General features: G+C 38.4%; 1 protein-coding gene and 1 non-coding gene across 2 annotated transcripts in view; one reads left to right on the top strand and one right to left on the bottom strand.

Moving 5' to 3' along the window:
* Positions 1 to 22745, bottom strand: part of CNTNAP2 (contactin associated protein 2) — a 2205784-nt gene that overhangs the window by 1253565 nt on the left and 929474 nt on the right. The window lies entirely within an intron of this gene.
* On the top strand, positions 2938 to 3009 carry TRNAC-ACA. The gene has a single exon. It is a non-coding gene; the product is annotated as a tRNA-Cys (tRNA).

Here is a 22745-nt window from a genome sequence, read left to right as displayed (position 1 = left end):
GCTCAGTACTTAGAACAGTGCCTTAGTCTATATTCATTAAGTATTTGTTGAATGATTGCATGTTCTCATTTATATTCAGTGCATTAAAGTATAATAAGCACTATTATTTTAAACTTTTTCTTTAACAATTTGAATCATAAGAATGGAAGAAATTTCAAGAATCACTCTGATTCACTTTGGTACCATAGCTACTAATAAAGCGACGGTTTCAACTGTTAGAGAAAAAAAAAAAACGGTGATTTTACACTACATTTTTTGTGGCAGAGGGAAAAAATTCATGCCATTATTTTTGACTTGGTGTTATCTAACTGATAGACATTAACTGGGATAGAACCTTGTCCATCTCATCACGTATGCAGACTGTTTCTACTTGATTAATCTCCTTCTTCTAACCTGCTGCCCTTTTCATTCAATATATCTGTGGTTTAAATATAAATAAATAGTTAATAGATTCCAAAAGGTCAATAACAGCTAATTTAGAGTAACAGGAGCAAATGAGCCTTCTTCAAATCCTTTGAAAAATAATCTAGAGATAGACTTCAAAAAAATCACTTCTATTTGGGGAAAAATAAAACAAAATAAAAACTGTAAAGGCTCTTTCAGGAAGGTCAGTGTCTCACATTTTGTGCAATATTTCTCTTTAAAATGTGTTGCTTTGCCCTTAAGTGCTTGATAGCTTGTGATAGAGTAACAACAATCGCATCAGAGGTGTCTGATATCATTTATCCATAGCATTTGGACTCTGATATCCACATGGCCTTTCTATAGGCATGTCTAACTCCACTTGCTCAACACATAATTCTTCCTCTGGGCCTTATATCCATTATACAATGACTGAAGACAGAGCTCTGGGCCTTTCTTTAGCTCCTCCCTGTCTTGGGGACCTACATTCTGTTAGTTCCAAGTCTAATGAAAATTAGTTCATCCATGTTTTTCAAACACATAGCTGACTTTTTGCATGCGCTGCCACCAGGTTCCCATCACCTCACACACAGTCCATTGCATTAGCATCGTGAATGAGCAACTCCCGCCCTCCAGTTTTATTACCCTTAACCCTACCCCCCATACAGAAGCTAAAAAGATCTTTTGAAATAAACTCTTCTACTGAAAAACTCTTCAGTGTGGCCTGCAAGGCCCTCAGGGATACAGTTCATGCATTCCCAACACTCTCCCATTTTAGCTCCACCTTGTAAACCTCCTGGATCCCTTGCTAATTTCACCTAATTTAATTTTCCTTTCCTCATGCTAAGTTCACTTCCTTCAATGAACAGCTATTAATAAAAGAACAAAACAAAATTAAGTTTATGCTTGTTATTATTTGAGCATCTTCTAAGCTTCAGATAAAGCTTACCTACTAGACAAATTCCCTTGTGTCAATAGCCCTCATTCACAGAGGTTTCCCAGGTGGCTCAGTGGTAAAGAACCTGCTTGCCAATGCAGGAGATGTGGGCTCAATCCCTGAGTCAGGAATATCCCCTGGATTGGGAAATAGCAACCCACTCCAGTATTCTCACCTGGAAAATCCCACAGACAGGAGAGCCTGGTGGGCTACGGTCCATGGGGTCACAGAGTCAGGCATGACTGAACACGCACATCACCTTTAGCTATTTTATCACAAAACTTCTCAGACTGAAATTATCTCTTTATGGATCTGATTTCCTCTGTGGACTAAACTTTTCTAAGGTATAGCCTCTGGATGAATTCTTCTACTTTGTATTTCTTAACGCAATAAACACTTCTCCCTTTTTAATTTTTTTTTTTTAATTTATTTACTATTTGGCTACACCACAGGGAATGTGGGATCTTAGTTCCCCAACCAGGGGTCAAATCCATCACCCCTGCAGTGGAAGCACAACGTCTTGTCTAAACCACTAAACTGCCAGGGAAATCCTGATAAACACTTCTTAAACTTATTTAAACATCATTGATATTTGAGACAACATGCAAAGGTTGAATTCCTCTATTCCCACCTTCCTTCAAAACCATACCTGGTGCAATGCAGTCTGTTCTCTGAGAGTACAGACTCATATGATTTAATGACATGCACTTATGTCAATACCATGATTGTATATTTCTGATATAAATAAATAGTTTAAAACATGAAGTGCTTTCATTACACTCATTCTGGAGTTATTTTTAATAAGCCAACAATTAAAAAATTTGACTATGAGTTTAAATACAATATATATATATATTTGCCTTTTAACTGAATGCATTTAAGAGAAATGGTCATTTACATACACAGAGGACATCAGAAAATCAGAGTGATCCACTTCAGAACAGGGTCACATTTCTGATATATCTAATAATACAGAGGTAATAAGCAATTTATGAAAATTAGCATTAAACATTAGTATAAAATCTATTCGCAATAAATCCATATTGAAGCTATTCTTATTTATTTTTATAAATCAAAAAGTTAAACAAATTAGACCCATCTTCTCTGTGGTAATATTACTGTTTACTGAAAAGAGCTCTACAGTTTTTCACCATACACAATCTATTTTTCTGCTAAGGAAAATACTATCTAGAACTATAAGTACTAAATAAATCTTCCACAAATGGAGAAAGGAACCAGACATCAAGAAATCCCCCAAAACGTTTCTTAATAAGAATTAGTCTCAACATTTATCACAGATTTTTTAAAATCATTACTCAGTTAAACTTACTTCTTCTAGTTCCAAGAAAATACTGTTGTCAGTGTTGGATCCAAATTTCATTAGTAAATTGGCTAAGGGATGGTAAGTTGATTTAGCAATGTGTTTTGAAGCACTGTTTTCCTGGTAATTTTTACAATGCTTAGGAAAAGATAGACAACCCATAAAATATGAAGGGGAATAGTGAAAGAGGTGTCACATCCTGGAAATTTCTCAGAGCTACCAGGGCTAGCTTCCACTTTCCCCTCAGTATTAACCATGTCCTCCGTTTTCTGGAACTTCCCTGGTGGCTCAGACGGTAAAGCGTCTGCCTACAATGCGGGAGACCCAGGTTCAATCCCTGGGTAGGGAAGATCTCCTGGAGAAGGAAATAGCAACCCACTCTAGTTCTTGCCTGGAAAATCCCATGGACGGAGGAGCCTGACACTGGAGGAGTCCACGGTGTCACAAAGAGTCGGACACGACTGAGCGACTTCACTCACTCACTTCCGTTTTCTGTATGTTGATGTGTTGACATGCGGGGCCTTGCTGATGACTCCCAGAGTGAGCCAGTTCCTAAGGATGTTCTCCAAATACAAACCAACCAGTCAAGATTCCACAGCCTAGCTATCTCCTCTCTCTGGCTCTCACCCTCCCGGCCACTATTCACCTGCCCTAATCACTCCAGGGTCAGGAATCAAACAACTAGGGACAGGCTCCCTGTCCCAGAGCCTCTGAAATTGTTCAAACTAGCCAATCCTTAACCAGCTTACTTGGCCTCACCCATTCCTTCCTGTGGAAACCACGGTGAAGGGTTTTTCTCATCCTCCCCCCTCCCTCTCTGCCCTCCCCATCCCCCCAGGGTGGACCTGCCCTCTCCTCCTCAGAACTTTAATAATAAACTACCTTTTCAATAACAGTTGTTTCTTGATATGCTGGCCTTACTATACCTTAAATTTCCTATCAATATACCATATTTCAAGATACCCCTGTTGGCCTTGAAATGACAGAAAGAAAGTGAAAGTCGCTCAGTCTTGTCTGACTCTGCTACCCCAAGGAGTTACACAGTTGGAGGAATTCCCCAGGCCAGAATACGAGAGTGGGTAGCCTTTCCCTCCTCCAGGGGATCTTCCCAACCCAGGAATCAAACTGGGGTCTTCTGCACTGCAGGCTGGTTCTCTACCAACTGAGCTATCAGCTTTCCTACATCTCAAATAATCTATATTTCAAAATATTTTCTACAGAAAATCCTTTTACTATAAATAAGAAAAGAAATAGAAAAAAATTGGCCAAACCAAAAAAGAAAAAAAAAAATCTTAAGATTATTGGTAAGAGTCATCCCATAGATCTGAAAAAAAAAAAAAAAAAAAAAGTGAATTTGATAAATTACTATGAAATGTCTGATATCAACTGGCTTTCACTGAAATATCTTCTATACCCACGTCATTGTACCAAGAAAGTGGGACTATTGAGGAACAGAGGTGAGTTTTATTAAAGAACTAATAGATGAGCTTCTTTATTAAAAGAAAATTGAGATTAAGAAAAATCCAGACAGATAGGGGAAGAGCATATGCAGTGTCCTAAAGAGCTCAGTAGTTCTGCATGAGTTTGATATATAAGGTTCTGCTGCTGCTGCTGCTGCCAAGTCGATTCAGTCGTGTCTGACTGTGTGCGACCCCACAGATGGCAGCCCACTGGGCTCCTCCATCCATGGGATTTTCCAGGCAAGAATACTGGAATGGGCTGCCATTGCCTTCTTCAATACAAGGTTCACGAGTCCCGAAAGGGTTTGAATTGGAAGATGAAGAGTCTACTGCTTCATATGGAAGATACAGGTCTAAGTGTGAAGTGATGGTATCCTAAGGGGCACGTGTAGGACCAGATTTGCATCTTGGAAAGATAACCCTTATGTTGATGTGGCAGAATTGGTGGGTTAGAAGACAGTGCAGAAGCAGAGAGAGCAAAGACCTCCCTGAGAGCAGCTAATCATCTAATCATGTTGGTAAAGGTTAGACAAAGCCAGACACAGAAGATAACTATGTCATTAAAGAATGCAAGTCTTTCCGATGATGCACGGTTGATACTCAGAATTTCAAAGCACTTAAGGCTTCTATAGTGATCGAAGGATTTCAGATGAATATTTACAACCATGTTTTTCTCCAAAGATATGAGAAACCCAATACCATAAAAGCATTAGGGATTTTAATGGAATTGAGATTTCCCTAAAAACAAATGCAAATGTCAAACATTCTTCTTTGAAATATGTTATATATATGGATTCACTTATTTTCACCACCTTTATTTTTAGATGAAATCTTTAGATGCGATCTTTAGCTATCACACATTTTAATGCTTTTTCTTATTAAATTCCATACCTTAAAAATTCACATGACTCTAAAAATGTAAACTATTTTTTCCAAACAGTAAACACTTTCCCAACAACTACAAAGTTTCCTGGACAAGCAGCAGTCTGTACTAGGTGACTAGTAAAGACATCATTTTTATTTATTTTACTTTCTGTACTTTCCTGAAAGCCCAATGAATTGGTACAAATGATTTACACCTACTGGCAAGAGATTGGGACATATGTTTAGAATGTTTTGAGTATACGCATAGGATGTAGTACATCACAGCTTCATTTTATTTTTGGTTTGATTTCACATACCTTTGGGTGAATCTTTTATCTCGGCTATAAAATAGGATTAATAAAGCTCAGAATGTACACACGTTGTAACATAATGTGTTCTTTCCTCTCCATTAGAGCAGTTGGGTCCCGTCTGATGAGATACTAAATGGTACTCTGCGGCCCCACCATCAACACACCTCAGTGAATCGGGCATCGGAGGGGATCTGATTCACTGTGAACATGGGCGCTGTCCATTACTTCCTGACACCCACATGCCCACTGAGGCCCCTGTGAGCAGGCTGAATTAATTCATTTCCATAAATGAGCAATGCTCCCACCACTTGTGCAGAGAACCAGTCCTGACAAGGCTAAAATAATTGAAGCACCTGAAATGAGAACATCACTGGTCAGAGGGGATAGCAGTTCATATACATCAGGGATGCTAGCTTGTAAAACTCATGTAGCCCCACTGATTTGTGTACGATTTTCTGACTTTTAAGAGAGATAAGGGTAACAGAGAGAGTGTTCTCCTTGATTAAAAAATGAACAGGGAAAAGATGCTAAGTTAACATTAATGACATTTGGTCCTGCTAGTGGGGAAACAACAGGGAGCATTTGGGATATATTAAGGGTATGGGGGAGGTAGTTTCTTTCCACCTGGGGCAAGCAGAAGCTACGCAGCAATTCTGATGTCAATCAAAACAATCCATTTCCTAGAAAAGCTGGAAATCCAACATTGTAATGAACGCCCTCCCCTCTATTTTTAAATGTTGAGCAGCTGCCGTGGGGCTGTATTAAGCAGAGACTCCTAGCTAGTACCCTCCAGCTAGGTTTGGTTTGGCCACACCTTCCTTTGGGCCTCCCACGTGGCGCTAGCAGTAGAGAACCTGACTGCCCATGCAGGAGACAAAGAGATGTGGTCACCTCTGGGTCAGGAAGATATCCTGGAGAACGATCCTTGCTGGGAGAACCCCACGGATAGAGGAGTCTGGCAGACTACAGTCCATAGGTTCACACAGAGTCAGACATGACTGAAGCGATTTAGCAGGCACAAATCCCTTTAAACTTGAATACTGTCAAAATATAAGACTAAACAGATCATAATAAGACTGAACAATTAAGTTTATTTTCCATGATATCATAATTTACCTGTGAATGACCACAGCATGTATCGACAAGGAATTTTATTTCTTAAAAAGCAAATTCCTTGGCAAAGATGTTGGATAGTGCTAAATGGAGAGTGAATGATTTAAAACATAATTTTAATGGTATTATATGATACAAAATATAACACTCTATGTTGTGCTAATTGCTCAGTTGTGTTTGTCTCTCTGCGACCCCATGGACTGTAGCCCGCCAGGCTTCTCTGTCCATGAGATTCTCCAGGCAAGAATACTGGAGTGGGTTGCCCTTCCTTTCTCCAGGGGATCTTCCCAACCCAGGGATCGAACCTCATTGCAGGCAGATTCCCTGCTGTCTGAGCCGCCAGGAAAGCCCAAGGCTCTTGTTAGCACATAACTATAGGCAGCGAGTACACTAAACATAGGAGAGAAGGAAGGGCAGAAAACCCTGAGCTCCTTTACTGATTTATTGGATATAAGACTCTACCTAAAAAAGAAATATGCATACATACATATATACAGATATGTACATACACACACACACACACACACACATATATATATATATATGTACATACACATTTTAAATTTATATGTGTGTGTGAATATGGGCTTCCCAGGTGGTGCTAGTGGTAACGAACCCACCTGCTAGTACAGAGACACAAGTTCAGTCCCTGGCTTGGGAAGATCCCCTGGAGGAGGGCATGGCAACCCACTCCAATAACCTTGCCTGGAGAATCCCCTGGACAGAGGAGCCTGGCAGGCTGCAGTTCACAGTCACACAGAGTTGGACATGACTTCCTCGACTTAGCACGCATGCAATGTATGTTTCCATGCTACTCTCAATTCTTCCCACCTTATCCTTCCCCGCCGCCCAGTACCTCCCCAGCCCCCAGGTCCACAAGTCTGTTCCCTATGGCTGCATCTCCATTGCATCCATTTCTTTAAACAGGAAAACAAAGGACTATTTTCAAACTACCACATATATGACAGTGAAAATATAATCCAGAAATATTTAAGTTATCCTATGGAAAATGACAAAGAACCACAGATTTCTTTATAGGTGAGAGTGATGCTACATGGTATCATTCTACAAATGGACTATTTTGTTTTCTTCTCACTGCTTGGTTGTCCATTTATTTCAGTACATGAGACTTTCTTGCCGTTTACAAAGGCCAGTCTCTCCTTCCTCACATGCTTATCATAACTAAACTCTGTGATTTCCAAGTCTGATTACTAAAATTCAGTAGACACTTTATAAACAGTAAATCCAGTGTTAGCAATACATTAATGTTGAAGAAGTTCAGAACATGCCACCCCAAAATATGCCTCTTTGTATGTTGATTATTGTGAACCAAACGCACTTGAGAAACAGCAGGTGCGGGCAGGGCTGTCTGATTGACCTCTCTCTACCAAAAAGCAAGTCCTAACAATTGCGATCAAACAGGCACCCTCCCTGCCCCAGGAAGAGAATTAACAAGCTTCTCATCAACAAAGCCTGGGAGACAAAGCCAAAGCAGGAGTTGGAAACCTAAAAACCCTATTAAACCCCCTTGCTTTTTAGTCACTCAGTCATATCCGACTCTTTGCAACCCCATGGACTATAGCCCACCAGGCTCCTCTGGTCCATAGGAGTCTCCAGGCAAGAATACTGGAGTGGGTTGCTATTTCTTTCTCCAATTAAAACCCTTGTTATCTTCAATTAATTTCCCCAAATATTTCCTAATCACTATCTCAATTAACTGCCCTCCAGCCCAAGCCCTTTGACTTATTACATCCTTAAAATTTATCATTCTTTGTTTAAAAAGGTATTTAAGCTTTTGGGCTTAATGGCTTCTTTGGGTCTTCATTTGCCTTCTGAAGTCACCCACGTACCTACAAAGCTAACTAAAATGTGTACGCTTTTCTCCTTTTCATCTGTCTCATGTCAGTTTAAACTGCAGGCACAGCCATAGACCCTAAGAGGGTGGAAGGCAGTTCTTTTCCCAATACGTTGTGTAGCATTCAGATTCCTGAGGAAACACAGAATCCAAACCACACTCACCATTTACATTTCCCAGAATTTTCCTTGTTTATTCAGGATTTGATTATTTGATTATTACCCACTTTTTCTGACCTTACGGGAAAAATCCTCTTGAAATCTGCAGCATAAACATACAGCCTTTACTGAGTCTACCTGATGGGAAGATTAATGTATTTTCCCTCTAGACCCTAAATTTACTTAAGGCTATAAACTTGAAGCTGATATTACATGTTAAGAATTTTGGATATTCTTTTGTATAATTTTATTTTATAATTTGTATAATGTTCAATAACATATATTATTGTGTAATTTATACTTTGAATTTATTTTCCTAATATAAATCAAGGGTTTCACTGGCATTTTCTCTTGATAAAAGTTGAGCTATTGAAATATTAAAATTAGAAAAGTTGCAGAATTTTGTAACTTCAAAAACAGGGGTCATTTCTGAAATCAGAAAACAAAAGGGCAAATGTTACAAATTCACATGAATTTTCGGAAATATTTTTTGTTGGTTTGGTTTGCCTTGGTTTGGTTTTGAAGAAAACCAATTTCTTTTCTTCTAAAAAGAAAAGAATTGAATTTGGAAATAGGACACATTTTTGACACAGTGCCTACACATCCTATTTTCAACTTTCTGCATTTGACATTTTTTACAGTCTAGGTCAATCCTAACAATTTATGCACTTCCCAAGGCATGATATAAGGCTGTTACAAATGCTATTTATAGTAGGTCGGTTAAGTCCTTAAAATGTCAATGGTTGAGTTTCTCTTAATGTAGATCTAGAAGCAAAGCACAAATTTTCATCCCAGGGGGATAAAATGCATGCTGTAGTAGGAGATTTATTAGGGTGATGTCACCTTCCTCATGACCCAAGAAGTGTGGAGCGGAACCAATGCCATCACGACGGTCCCACCAGACTGCAGGTGAACACTAGACCTGAACCCAGAGACCTCAGACCCAACCCTTCTTTATTTGCCCTCGGGTCCATCAATTTACCCTCTGGGCCTGTAAAGTGAAGGCAGGAGAAAGGTAAGCTCTGAGATTCCCTTCAGCTCCAAGATTAAGTATTATGGCTAACTTGGTCAAGCTTACATTCATTTTTATTTTTGGATTTTAAATCAGGTTCTAGAATGGCAGAATCTGAATTTTAGAAGCACATTCACACTTCCTGATTACTTTAGCACATTATCTCTTGGGCATTCTCAAAGAGAATTTTAAAACATAAAATCTATAGATGCTGAAATATTTTATATGTGAATACTATGGACTGCTATTTACAAAGTGTCAAAATTTGCCAATTAGATTACAGTAAAACTGTTATATGATACACATCATCTATCATTAGCCATATTGTTAATTTAAAAAATATTAAACATTTATTATATGGAGTCTTGTAGAAGTAGAATCTAACAAAATGATTTATGAGATGATAGAATAATAATTAACCTATATTCTTAGTGCCTTGATAATGCTCAAACAAACATAATTAGTAAGATTGAATTATTTTATTTCTAGAACATGGGGACAAAATTGCTTTTCTCACTGAATTAAGGGACACATTCATGGCATTAAAGTCCCAGGGCCAGTAAGGATGAATGGATGACCTTGAGCAAGTATAACAGTGCTGGCCACATTCACCTCTATTTTATGTTTCCTACTCTTTTTGCTATTACTTAGTCTAGCCCCAAAGCACAGATTTTTTAAATATCAAACAACTGTAACATACACATTTTTTTCTTATATCTCACTAAATTAAGATGATCTCAAAGGGAGGGGCTTTTTTGTCTTAAGTGCCACTAACTCTGGTTCACAGTAGCTGGAACAGTTGACATAGTTTGACTTAACACTGCCAGGGTTCTAATTCCTGCTCTGTGCTTTAAGCTATGTGACCTTCTGTAAGTTACATCTCTAAGCCTCAGTTTTCTTGATCGTCAAAAGGTGACAGTAGTAACATAGCATTCTTTACAGAACTGTGAAAGCTGAATGAGTTAAGGCATGGAAGGTATTAACAGTATCCTTAAAGCAGGATCAGGAAAATTTTAAACTGCTAATAAACATTAGCTTTTATTGTTACCATATATTAAATTTTTACTTAATTGATTTAAAACAATGAATATTCTGAGCAACTACTTGGTCACATTGACCCAGGCCTGGAAAAGAGAACAAGGCCCTATGGTTACAATAGCATTAACGGACTTAGGACAAACTGGGTTCCCTGCTTGGTGATGGTAGGACCTACTTCCTGTTCCATATATTTGCTCCCTTCACTGACATAGATTGTTTTGCTCCCCAGTGAGGAAGGCAGCAAAATATAGAGGAATAAAGAGAAATATTCTGCCCCTTCCCTTCACTGCTTTACATAACAAGCATTTTGAACATCTTTTGGCACAGCCTTCTCACTATGACCTAAGAAACTTGGGGCGCAGGATGAGGGATGGTGTCCTGCCCCAAAAAATATCAGATAAAGATTTTCAAACTGAGACATGACCTCAACGCCATCATCTGTGACTATCCACAGTAGCACAATATAAGCCATTATTTCTGTATAACTCATAAATTTGCTATCCAGAAAGCACCTCACATTTATTGAATGTAGGAATCCACTATTATAATGCCTTCCCCTGGAGAAGGGAATGGCCACCCACTCCAGTATTCTTGCCTGGAGAATTCCAGGGACACAGGAGCTGTCGATGGGGTCGCAAAGAGTTGCAAATGACTGAATGACTAACATCTCCATTATAATGTCTGGTTGAATGAATGCATTAAATGTAATCAATGTTTTACATATTTAAAGTTACCAACTTTAGTTAACTCCAACCCAACATCTAGATTTAAAAACAAGGACTTGCTTCCAGTTTTTGTGTCTTACAACTAAATTGGATGAAGAGTTCAAGATTTAAAAAAAAAGTCAATTGCTAAATCAGAATGCTTAGGTTAAGAATATACTGGCTAAACCAAGCTGAAATTAAAAAAAAAAACAAAAGTGCAAAACTTCAGACATAGTGGAAAAAACAGACAAAAGTGCTTTTTCTCCAATGGCTCTGTGGTAAGTGACAGTGACTGCAATTTTTAATGGTTTTATGTGCAGCATCTGAAGGCGTGGGAAGAGGACATTCACTGTTGTTCAGTGGCTAAGTTGTGTCCAGCTCTTTGTAATCCCATGGACTGCAGCATACCAGGCTCTGCTGTCCTCCACCACCACCTCTCAAATTCATATCCATTGAGTCGCTGATGCTTTCTAACAATCTCATTCTCTGCTGTCCCCTTCTCCTTTTGCCCTCAATCTTCCCCAGCATCAGGGTCTTCTCCAATGAGCTGACTCATTGGAGCAATAGGGGGCCAAAGTCCTGGAGCTTCAGCTGTAGCGTCAGTTCTTCCGTTGATTCAGGGTTGATTTCCTTTACGATTGACTGGTTTGATCTCCTTGTAGTCCAAGGGACTCTCAAGGGTCTTCTCCAGCACCACAGCTTTTATAGACATTGATAAACAAAGCAAAGGGCACAGTTTAGTATTGATGGAGAGAATAAAGTAGGAGGGACAGGATCCTGATCAATGAAACTAAAACTCCTAACTTTGTTTACAGCGGCAACAGTGGAAACAGTATGACTCCCATACAGGAATCAAGATCCTTTTGAGCCTCTGAGCTAACATATTTTGGGTATACCATCCTTGCACTGTGCTGGGACAAGGCACCTTGCTTTTCAGAACAGATAGATGGCTTTCGGACCTGACATAGCCTCTCAATACTCCACTGCTAAACCTTTAACTACACACTTTTTCAAATAATATTTTAGAAATTGCTTTGGTTTAGAAGAGTGACTGCTAAGTACTTCGTCACTGGAATCACTCTGTTAATAACAGGGTGTTACTTACCCTGTAAATAAAGAGTATTTCTTAAATACTCTTTATTTCAAATTATATCATTAAAAAAGAGCTTCGGAACTTTTAGAAGTGCTTTTCTCTAACTTCTAGCTTTCTATTAATGATCTCAAAACTCTTGATTTTGCAAGTTGCCACAGAGAAGCTCTAATATTTGCACAAGAAATATTCTCTTCCTGCTAGAGTTGAGATCCTCCTCTTTATTTTCCAAGATACAATTAAGACTTCTTTTTCCCCCCAAATTTGCAACAACTGCTTGATGATTTGATAAATGTTTCCCTTTGAAATTTAGAAAAGTTTTGGAATGTCAGTTAGGAGAAAAAAGATAGAGAGTCCTGGGGTGAGGGTGAGTCAGGAGGCAAACAAGAATTTATGTGCACAGTCCACTCTGCTGCATTACAGTAAAGGATGACCAAGGTTTGTTTTTTTAGTGGTTTTGTATAAAATAAAGCACAAATGGCCATTTTTAATGTCTCCTACACTTTGTGTTTAAATCGTTTTTCTGGGAACAAGAATAAAATGCTGTTTGGCACTATCCATTTTATGAGGAATTCCATTAAAATCAAATAGAAAATGTCAGTAGCCAATATGTATAGGGTGAAATAAGCCATGCAAGTGAGATAAAATAATTACTTATAAATATATAGCATATATAAATTCACTGCTCTCCCTACACTCCGACACATGTGTGCATGTATGTACAGAAATCATCTCTGCTAGAGTTGGCTGCTGATTTTATAAAAAAAAAAAATGATGGAAATGGATGTTTCTTTTTAAAGTTCTTCTATTTCAGTCACTCTCCACACCCCCTTCACACACTCAACATGCTAACAGACACTGGGCAAAGTGTTTGATAAAAGGATTCATGTAAATACATAAATATTTCAGGGAATTCCCCGGCAGTCCACTGGTTGGGACTTCACCTTCAAATGCAAAGGGTGTGGGTTCAATCCCTGTTTTTAGAACTGAGATCCCATATGCCTCATGCTACCATGCACCACCCTCCACCCCCCCCCCCCCCAAAAAAAAAGAACATTAAAAAAAATAAAAAAAGAAGCAATATTGTAACAAAATCAATCAGTTCCATTCAGTCACTTAGTCGTGTCCGACTCTTTGTGACCCCATGGACTGCAGCACGCCAGGCTTCCTTGTCCATCACCAACTCCAAGAGCCTGTTAAAACTCATGGCCATCGAGTCTGTGATGCCATCCAACCATCTTACCCTGAGTGACTTTAAAAATGGTCCATACCAAAAACTCTTTTAGAAAAAAATGACATAACTATCTCATGATACTTAGAGTTTTAAAGACTAAGAGGAGCAGCACTTAACTCAAAAGAAAGAAATGAAACAGAGGGACCTTGAAAGCCTCTGAGAACAGTGAATGAAACAGGAGTTGACGGGAAGAAGAGTTCTTTGAGTGTTTAAAGATATGCAGATAACAACCAACATCACAGCTAACGGTGAGAACACATGTGAAACTGCAGACACAGTTAAACTCATTGATGTTTGCCTTCTCTCCATGACAACAGCTCTCCCAATCACAACAGAGGTAAGAATAAATTCAACCCCAGTATGGAAGGCTAACAGTCAAAAGTTAACCATGTGTTTCTTTTTTTTTTGGTGGGGGTAGAGCACTTCCCTGGTGGCTCAGATGGTAAAGAATCTGCCTGCAGGGGACCTGGCTTCAATCCGTGGCTTGGGAAGATCCCCTGGAGAAGGGAATGGCAAGCCCCTCTAGTACTCTTGCTTGGAGAATTCCATGGACATAGAAGCTTGATGGGCTACAGTCTTTGAGGTTGCAAAGAGTTGGACACAACTGAGTGACTAACACTTTCACTTATTTTTTTTTAATCTTGGAAGAATACTTTGCTGAGGTTTAGCCTATACTTTACTTTGACAATTATTTTGCCCTATTAAAGATGAAATCAGCTGTTTCCCTGATGAAAATTATTTGATAAGAGTTTCATGAGGGAGGGAGTTTGAGCTTAAGTATTTTCCATAAATTTACCAGAATGAAGATATTAATAGTTAAAAGCTGTTATTCTATTATTAAGAACAAGAATATTAAGTCACTTTATTTTCTCTTATCAATTTCCCTTTTTTGCTTCTCTGTATCTATTTTCTTGTTTCTTACTGGTTTCTATTCTTTAAACTCATACTTATTCTCCAAACCTCTCCTCTTTCAAAACTCATTAAGCCAAGACATATCCATTTTGGCTTTTTAAACAATGTGATTCAGTGTTTTCATTATATTCCCATTAAAATGCCCTTTAATAATCTCCCTATTAAATTTTTCTTAGAGGTTATGCCATTGATTAGTATTAAAGTTGAAAACATTATAATGGATTTTTCTCGGAACTTCCAGTAGGAAACTGCTTTTGGTGACATGCCTCTCTGGATTTCCTGTCATCTCAAGTTGTGTTATAATGAGGCTCCAGGCTTAAAGGCAAATGAATTTGGGAAACATGCCTACTGCTTGACTTACAGAACTTTTATGTGTATGGAGTGACTATGTAATTACTACAGAAACATGCAGGGCATCTGGATTGCAGATGCAAGTGATTTGCTCATCGCTATTAATCATTTATATCTCCAGATCACTGGATCAGAGGAACATCATGATAGAAAGCAACATACTTATAAAAAATGAACAGGCATAAAGATAATTTAAAAATAGGTAATCCACGGTAAGAGACTGACCAGATGACACACTTTTATATTTATAGAAACACTATGTATTTCTAGGTTTTACAAACATAAGTATGCAGTTGTAGGAGAGATAACACGCATCATTTTCTAACTCATTTTCTAACCTGACAAAAGGTATGATGCAAAGATGATAATATTAAGACGTGGGTAACAAAGTCATTAAAGATGTTTTTTTCAATGCACTTTTCTTAAGCAAATTGCTTTTTTAATCAAAAGACATCAACTTGAAATTATACAATTTGTTTTCTAAAGACAAAAATCTTTGCATCCTTAATTTTGAGAAAAAATAAGCTTGATTTTATAAGTAAGTTGCTGCATTAATGAGTAACAAAAAATTAAATCATTAATTATTCATTAATGTAAATGTGAACTATTAAACGGCATGGCTATAGTTTGTCAAGCTCACAACCACATACTCACAAAAGAAATTCAATAAGCTTTACTTTTAATCATAAAATGAGGTAGTCTCTTGAGACTGAGAATAGCATTTACATAATTTTAAATTTAGCGTCTATAGAGGAATATATGTCTAGTAGTAGGAGGAGTTGATATTACTGTTTACTTCTCCAAATCACTAATGAGAAAATACAGTATTCTCCATATTTCACACATTAGTTTGTCATCGGTATTGTTCTTCCGGAAACAAGGACTTTATATTAGGGATTATAGCAGAGACTCTGGGTTGCCCAGTCAACATTTGTTTTTTCTTTCATTGTTGTTGATAAAGAGTGGTGCCCATCTCTTCCCCATATAATTCAAGGGAAGGGGACGCTTGTCTCAGCAACAGAGCCAGTCATGAATGGACAAGTCATGCATGGTGATCCCTCTGACACTACTTGCTTTAAGGGCACACAAACTAATTATGGCCACAGTGGATGAGGGCAAGGTACCAAGAGGTCCTTATGGCTAAGGTTGCTTGATTCCTAAGGAGATGGCAGAACAGTCTGTCTCTGGAAACTGCAGAGTGTGAGTGTGAGAAGGGAAAGGGTGTGGCCATCTTGACACGAGAATGGGAATCAGATGCATATATATAGTGAAAGTGAAAGTATTAGTCACTCAGTCGTGCCTGACTCTGTGTGACCCCATGGACTGTAGCCCACCAGGCTCCTCCATCCATGGAATTCTCCAAGCAAGAGTACTGGAGTGGGTAGCCATTCCCTTCTCCAGGGGATCTTCCAGACCCAGGGATTGAACCTGAGTCTCCCCCAGTACAGGCAGATTCTTCGCATCTGGGCCACCAGGGAAGCCCCAAAGATTTAAGAGAGTTTACAAATCATCAAGTTAAAAAATCAACTAACTCTGATATGTACTCTGTCACTGAACTTCTCAACATGCATGTCCTACTATTTGGTGGATGATGACTCAGCTCTCTAAGACTGGTGCCCTGGTGGCTGGAAGCATGGGCCTTAGAATTAGCATCTGGGTTCATGTTGAGCTCTACTTAGCTGTCTCATTTTAAGGACGGAACTCAACCTCCCTGTAGTTTCAGTTTTCTCATCTACTAAATGTATATCAGAATAGTATCTACCTCAGCATAGTTAGTGATAATTAAATGAATCAAAGCATATGATGTCTTAAGAACAATGCTTAGAAAACACTATGCACCAAATATGCTGGTTATGTGTATTAAGAGGATAGTGAGAATAAATTAAGGTTTAGCATCAAACAAAACGAGACAAGAAGAAAGAAGACATGTTCTAAATTAGACTAGAAAATGGAGTCCTTTCTTAATCAAAGAAAAATGAGGGAGACAGAGAATAAGGTTGTTTGCATTAAAGCACTGTGGTCAAGGGACCTATAGTTCCTGCCTGGATTGTAGCCAAAATACAACCTGCAGACATCAAGCAAGATCTTTTAAGAAGTAAAGAACACCAAGGTGATAGAGATTTTAAAAAATCTGTGCTTTCAAAAGCATCAGAATTCCCTGTCTAATCAGTAACAGCTTATCAAGCATGAGATGGGAGAAAAACAATCATCGGGACTCCAGATGGAAATGTTTAATGCATATGCCGTTTACAGGATGAATATAAATTGCAAACATGGTGGTTTTGGGTTAATCTGCTGAATAAAAAATATTGAATTCGTTCTACTTTAATTAATGAGTAACTGAATATTTGACAGGGCAAAATACTTAACCCTTTCATATAAAGTCAACTGCCACTGATTTAGCAGATCATGTTGGCAATGGCAGAGTTATTCTCTGGACCAAAGTCATTCTCAGAGTGTGTTTTGCAGCAGAGGTGAAATCTTAGCCGCATTGCAATTTATTAACTCTGCGCTGATGATACAGTAAGTCTTGATTGACCTGAGTATGCAGACTACACTGGAGAAGAACACAACTTCTGTTTAAAATGTTCAGCACACCTTGAATAAGGGAAGAAAGGTAACCCAGATGTCATGATGAGGGGAATAAGGGACTTACTATTTCCTGTCAGCGGGTAACAAGAAAGCTGAGGATGTTAGAGGATAATAATGGGGAGTAAATAAAATGATGTGTTTCTGTTTGTCCCCGTTTCTCTGTCGGTTGCTGTTGTTCACTCGCTCAGCCGTGTCCGACTCTGCAACCCCATGGACTGCAGGGCACCAGGCTCCACGTCCTTCACCACTTCCCGGAGCTTGTTCAAACTCACATCCATTGAGTTGGTGATGCCATCCAATTATCCTGTCCTCTGTCATCCTCTTCTCCTCCTGCCTTCAATCCTTCCCAGCATCAAGGTCTTTTCCAATGAGTCAGCACTTTGAATCAAGTGGCCAAAGTGTGGAGCTTCAGCTTCAGCATTGGTCCTTCCAATGAATATTCAGGGTTGATTTCCTGTAGGATTGAACGGTTTGATCTCCTGGCAGTCGAAGGGGCCCTTAAGGGTCTTCTCCAACACCACTGTTTAAAAGCATCAATTCTTTGGCACTCGGCCTGCTTTATGGACAAAGTCTCACATCCAAAGCCTGTCTAAATTACAGTCACATTCTAATTGTATGTATTTTACATTTACATAGTAGAGTACTTGGTTTATGCTCCAGAATCTTTTATATTTATTAATCTCTCTCATGCTCATAACCCAACAATATAGGAGCTATTAATTATTATTCCCGTTTTACAGGTGAGAGAACTAAGTCACAGAGAAATTAAGCAACTTGCCCAAGGCAGCTACAAAATGGCAGGCCTGGACTTTGGAACTTGTATGCTTCCAGGGATTCTTCCACTCAGCCATGACATAGGTATCTCTCTCTCTACTGAAAATGCAAACTACAGATGTAGGTGAGTTTGACATGCCTCCACTGACAGTAAAGGCAAAAAGACTGGGGAAGAGTCAGAAAATGTTTCGCTATCAGACTCAGTTTCAGAGAACGTGGTTATTTTGCTTCAACCTAAGAGTATGAAATTGCCCACCACCACTGTTATGAGTCTTTCCCTTTCTGAAGCTAGAGGAAAATAATCATAAGCCTATCATTTTTTTTTTTTACTAAATAAAATGTGCAAAAATAGGAAAAAAATAATGTATGTACAGTTAATCACAAGTGCATTCCCTTTCTTCAAATACCACAGGGAAAGGAATTAAGCCACCTGTTATAAGGCAGCTAAAGATGCAAACACAAGGTTACATTTATAAGGAAACAAAGGAGAAAAGTTAACCTTTTAAAACAAGTAGGTTGCTTCACTAAAAAACAAAAATAACAATATGAGCTATATAAACAATAGGACTAAATTAGAAAACCATGAAAAATTTTTAATAAATACTCTGTTTTCTCAAATTGAAAGTAGCTTTATTTTAAGAAGTTGAATGAAAAAAAAAATTTTCTAAGTAACAAAATGTCTAAGGCCAGAAGTACAATTGGAAGAAAGAGGCACAGCTGTGTTTTAAAGAAAGTCAAGAAACTAATGAGATGGTGCTTATTCACCAGCTGATGGAGTCTTGCTACACATTTGCAGTATTTGCCACTAGAAAAGAAGTAGCTATTTAAGAAACTAACATAGTTAATTTGACCTTGACCATGATATTTTTCTTGTGTTTTCTTAAATTATAGTCCTTGCATTTTTTTTTTTTTGGAGCAAAGCCAGAACTTCTCTTAAAGTAGAAAATATAAACAGCCTAAGTATTGTACATTATCCATTGACATCCATGTAATATGAATGAAACATGCATTGACAGGGAGAAGGAACAACATCCAGAAGTCTCTAGTCAATTTAAAATTTTTTTTAATTATGAAAAATCACAAACTTCCCTTATCAGCAGCAGATTCAAAATTCAAAGTTGCAACTCATTCACACAGAAATTTATTCAGTTAGCAAGATCAAATTAAAATTTCATACACTCATTTACTATTATTGTTACAATGGAATGGTTGATGCAATAATCTTACTAATTCCTATCACCTTATCCCAAAAAGTAAAAAACATACCAGAATTCTTAGTGATAAAAGCTTTTATGCTTGATAGAGCTGGGAAGTGAAATATATCATGATCTAGTCTGCACTTCATGCTACCACCTGTCATGGAAACTTTTAAAGTCTGAGGTAAATGCGTATATAAAAGCAAAGGGAACTGAAGCAATGTGGCAGTGAAGAGAACCCAGGCCTTAGGTGAAATCAACACATCCCTCACCCAGTAGTTTCAGCCAAATGTGCAATCAAACACTGTTTTCTTGCACAAAATACATATCAATTTATAGAAATGGAGTATTTACCATTAACATAAGATTTATGAGTGGATTCTTAAACTCTCAGTCACTACTAGTTCCACTGAAGTCAACTTTGAGGTTTCATAGTTGTGAAGGACCATTTAAGACTTGCCTATATTCAACAGACTATAACACTGCTGTGTGAACTTAGGATATCTGACAACCTCTCAAAACGGACAAGAAGTTCACATCTCGATCTCAGTTTAATGCACATCCACAATGTCAGACCCCAAGTAGCTTAGTTACAAATGCAGTGCTTTCAGGTACAAGAGGATCATACTTCAGAAGGAGCAAACATCTTTAGATGTGTGAAATACAGCTATTAGAATAGTTCAAGTTTTGAAATATCACACTTACAGGTCTAAGAATTCTTGACTCTAAACTCAGATTCAATAAAAATGTATTCACAAAAAATAAGATACCAACTCCCCAATCTATGATGCAATTTTAAGGTACCATAGCACTATCATTATAAAGAACATTTTTTAATTTGATTTGCAATTTGATCTATCTTGTTTCACTGGCACAATTCTTTTCATATAATTCTATTTATAAAAGTCACCATACAAGGAAGGTAGTCGGAGGGAAGGAAAGATAAAAAAGCAAATTTTCTACATCTGATGGGACTGTTAAATTATGAACATGAAGAAATGCCAATCAGTGCATCAGACTACTGTTGCTTTTTTTTTTAAATGTCAATTGGCCAACTTTATAAATAGAAAAGGTAGGGGAAAACACTCAGTGAAGATGAGGAAGAGGAAAATAAACTGATGGGTTGGTAGAGGTGCCACATGCAGTCAGGAGGAAATGAACAAATATTATTTGTAGTCAAATGATACACATTAACTGTAAAGGGGAAGGGGAAAGTTATTATTTTCATATTTAAATCCATTCCTTAGCTCAACCAAGTGCACCATTCAAGAATACCAGGCCAATGATAAGCGAAAGAGCAGATGCAGGTCTTGAGAAACATCAGAAGCACAGAATGATCTTCAGGGAAAGGCTGGTTTGGAGCAGGATTCAATTAAAAATTTTCTATTCTATTTCAGGTTCTTCAGGGTGACTAGAATGAAGCAAATTTTATAGAATGGAATAGCTACTAAATCATCATAAAATAAGAAATAATGACAGCTTAATTCACAACTGTGATTTCAAAAGCACAATGTCAAAGGGAACAAATGAACTGCCTGGTGCTCATCCGATCCTATGACCCATGTTTAACTCGGGACTGTCACTCTATGCTTTCTGACTCAAACTCTGAAACTTTCATATACTTCTCAAATTACGCCATTCTGCTTTTTATTCCCATAACTTTCATAAGCAATACATGCTAAGGTCACCACCAAGTTCCATTTTACTAATCTAATGGACAGTTTTTAAAATCCTCATCTTGAACAGTCTCTTAGTGGCATTCACCACCGAACCCATGTCCATCTTCCTGGGATGTTTGCTTGTCACGTTACTTACGGATTTCCCCTGATGTTGTTTATTCTCTGCCTCCCTTGTAGCTTGTGTTCCATTGTTCCACCGTTAGATTTGGGGGTTCTCAAGGATCCATCTTGCAGTTTCTACTCTTTGCAAAGTTCATGGGGTCTCAAAGCGTTAGAAACGACTTAGCAATTGAACAACAACAAAAGGCGATTTCACCCAACTACAGCTTCAGCTACTTCTATCCACTGTTAAACCACACACTTTTCTCCAGCCCTACTGCCACTGAGTTCATGACGCCTTTATCAGTGAGTTGTTCACTAGATTCTGGATGTTGAAAGCACACTTCAGATTCAGCATTTCAAAACTCATCTCATGATACTTCCTGCAGATTCTCTGCCATCGGTTTGTACTTCCGTGTGTGGCCCTGACCAATACCTGGTAAGGCCAGACAGACACGCAAGAGTCCCTCTCAAGTGTTCTGTTCCACCAAAGTTCATACTGAATCCATCACCACCTCCTGTCATTGCTATCTTCTAGTGTTTCTTAAATCCCTTCACTTACTTCTGCCCTGCTACCAACATCCCAGTTCAGACTGTTATCTCTCACCTCAACTGAAGCCACAGCTGACTTCTAGTATTCTGTTGCTGCTCTGAGACTTGCCCTCCACACTGCAGCCAGGGCAAGGCTTCCACAAAACAGATATAGTGATGTTAGCACACCCGCCATAACCATCACTCCTGATACACACACACCTTTGTCTGAGATAATTCAGTGTTGTCCCTTTGGGTTGCAATAGACCAAAAAATCAATAACCTGGCCTAACCAGTCAGGCGTCAGATTCCCCCAACTCTCCAGCCTCATCTCATATCAAGGCACCCTTTAATTTCTGTGTTGCAGCCACACCAGTCTTCTCTTTCTGCCTGTGGGATTTTGAATATGCTCTTTTATCTACCTGGAACATCACCCTTGCTCCACACTTCAGCCACCTCCAAAGCTCAACCCAACCACCACTTCCTAACGGAAGTGTTCCCCTTGCTTCCCAGTGAAGTCACGTCTCCATCAGCATCTATTATCCTCAGAGCCCCACTGTTTTTTTGGGAAAAGCACAGCCATAATGCTACCTTCACTGTGTATTTCTTCCATGTCAGTCTTCCCCATGAAGGAAGAGACTGGTTTTCCTCCCTACTGCAATTCAATAGACATAGCTCCATCCCTAGCACATGGTTAGTTCAAGCACTTTTTATTGAATACATGAATACTACTATGACCAAACAAAAATTATTGATACAAATGGTTAGAACCCCTAAGAATGACCCGAAACACAATATTTTAATCCTCTGTTTACTATTGCTTGTCCCAGTATTCTTCAGTCATTCATCAACTTACAAGCTCATTTATTCTATCTCAGTCCTAACCACCTATGCCCCCTTTAAAAAAAAAAATGTCCCATTCTTACTCATTTTTCAGATCTCAGCTTAAGTGTTACTTTGCTGTATATGGACAGCAAATATTTGTTAAATGAATGATGGCCTTATTAAGTATTTATTGATTGCTGTAATTAGGTGCCAGGCAGCATACTAGGGCCTGGAGTTACACAAATTGATATGAAATATTTTCTGCCATCCGGAGCTAATTACATGTT

This window comes from Cervus elaphus, chromosome 18 (genome assembly GCF_910594005.1).
Source record: "Cervus elaphus chromosome 18, mCerEla1.1, whole genome shotgun sequence".
In the NCBI taxonomy this organism is placed as follows: Eukaryota; Metazoa; Chordata; class Mammalia; order Artiodactyla; family Cervidae; genus Cervus; species Cervus elaphus.
This window is presented reverse-complemented; position numbering and strand designations above follow the sequence as displayed.